The 2,400-nt window shown below is 45.3% G+C and overlaps 1 protein-coding gene across 1 annotated transcript in view; it reads right to left on the minus strand.

Annotated features, from left to right (window-relative positions):
* The window catches only part of LOC101859716 (homeobox protein Meis1), a gene marked incomplete in the record, with an annotated part of 264,050 nt that overhangs the window by 131,725 nt on the left and 129,925 nt on the right, over positions 1 to 2,400 (minus strand).

A 2,400-nucleotide genomic window follows, 5' to 3' on the forward strand; every position in this document is an offset into this window, starting at 1 on the left:
CTCCTTTCCCCAAAATCTTCCTACAGCACAACACCCACAGTTTTTACATTAAACTTTTTCTTTATTTTTATTTTCTCCTTCACGCTTAAAGAGAAACGCAGACCAGGGGGACAGTGAGAAGGAAACAGGATGGATGGAGAATGGGGCGGGATGCAACAATGTCAACAAGAGGAATACACTCTAGAAGGATAAGTTTAATTTCCACAACAAACCGGCGTGATATTTGTATGCTGCCCTCCACTCACCAGCCCTGCCTCTGCCGTTTCTACAAGCGCATCATCCCACCCCAAGCGCTCCAATTATGTCGATGATATATCCACAGTTTTATAAGCACAACATGATGATCCATCCCCACTGTTTCTTTTTTCCCTCTCTCGTATTTCTTCTTTATTCATTTTAATACCAAACATAACGAGCTCCTCATATAGGGTTCAGATTTAAGTCACCTCTGTATGTCTATTTACAGCGTTTAATTCTCTCCTATTTCACGCTTTGCGACGTTTGGGACGTTTAAATTCTAGCTGTCATTCGGCCGCTTTCGACTTTTATAGTCTACACGAGGGACGCAAGGCCTAGCCCCTCACTGTTGAGCCGTGAAGTAAATCGGGGCCAGGAGTCAGATCACATCCAAGGGTCGCCCGAGTTGGTCCTCTCGGCTTTGTCCGCGATACCGACTCCGATCTTAGCCAGGATTTACCTCGGATCATTCACTGACTAAATATCTACCCAACCCAAAGGGCAGGACAAAAGATGCGACTTTTGCTGACAAGACCGGCAGATCTAGCAGGGGTACCGTCTATCCCGTAGGATGATGGTTTTACAGGGACTCGCGCTTTGTCTGCCGTTTCTCTTCAGGCATTAATGACCAAAAAACTGGGCTATATATTGGGCTTCTCGCGGTCCGCACCGACAGACAGTCACTGACTCTTCCAACAGTTATCCCCCAGGGTAGATGTCCCTGTGGGTCTTATCTTCCCCATCTCCCCCTGCCTCACACCTGCTGCTCTTCATCAGTTATGTTTCTCTTTATTGTACTGCGTAGGTTGTGTTCTCTTATCAAATAATAATAATAATAATAATAATAATAATAATAATAATAATAATTTCCTTAATTGGTGCTCAAGCTCTAAACTACAGGCAAATGACCCGCTGTCATTGCAAGGTACCCATTACCACTTGGGTCAAGTAGGGGAAACGTGTGTAAAGCGTTTTCCCCAAGGGACGGGATTCAAACCCTCGACCTTTCTGTTTGTTTTTGTTTATTGTCAAAGAGTCGTTACCAACAAGGTCGATTTTTGTTTTCATATTAATATTTTCATTACGGTTGTCATTGCTGATAGGTAGTCTTTTTCTGTTGTGTGTTCCTGTTAGTTTTTGTGGTGTAAATGTTATATGTATAATACTTACTCTCTGGAGCCCCTCTAAACTCCCCTTTCTTATTTTGTCCTCCTTTCTATCTTGTCCCCCTCCCTCACCCCATGCGGTATGTGTGAAGGGCTTTTTGCTGGGTGCAGAGTGTATCCCGGGCCTCTGTGGGCCGGCTACTCCACGCGGCGAGAGGGCGTCTCGGGTTACAGCTCGGCGGCCAGGCCTGTAGCACCCCAGCATTCTTCTCACGACACGCCACGGGACTGTACAATATTGTGGTCTACTCAATAGAAATTAACATGGCTAGTGGCTGCCGACACCGACAGGGCATTCTCCCCAGGTAAGTCAGATTCCCAGGGCTTTGTCAGCCCAGAGGCATTCTGGGATGGGCGGGGCGCGGGCGTCCGCTTAAGGTCGTCATGTTTTGGGGTACTGTGCCTAAGATGATATCGTCTTTCGAGGACCAGGATTTTTGGAGAGGGAAACATTCAAGAAATGCTGTGGTTTTGATACACCGGCTTACACATCTACAATAAAGTTTTATCATAACTGTTGGGATAAGGAAACAAACAAACACAAGACAAAAGAAGCTGTTTTTAGTTGACGTACATGCGTAAGAATGTAGGACAAAAGCAATTTCAAAAAGAGAAGGGGGAAAAACGCCGACCTAAATGACGAAACACAACAACGATTATTTAATGGTGGGATAACGCAAGACAGATAGAAAGATGTATCAGAGAGATCTGCGTCTTAGCTTTCCCAGTATTTGAAGGCTGTGTCTCGGGCCTTACTATTGCAATAAACCACTCTCTTGCAATTCTGCCTGCCTGAGCAGTTTTGGTTCCAAACCCGGTTTCTATGTCCTGTTCCCATCTTCTGCTAGGTATTCCCCTTCCTCTCTTGCTTTCTACTTTGCATCTAGAACGTTTCTCGAGTAAATCATGGTGTTCGATATGCCCACAGTAATCCCAGTTTCAGTTTCATTACGTTGTTTGTTGTTGTTTTTGTTTTTTCTTTGGGGGGGGGGGGGGG

Source organism: Aplysia californica, unplaced genomic scaffold, assembly GCF_000002075.1.
Source record: "Aplysia californica isolate F4 #8 unplaced genomic scaffold, AplCal3.0 scaffold00342, whole genome shotgun sequence".
In the NCBI taxonomy this organism is placed as follows: Eukaryota; Metazoa; Mollusca; class Gastropoda; order Aplysiida; family Aplysiidae; genus Aplysia; species Aplysia californica.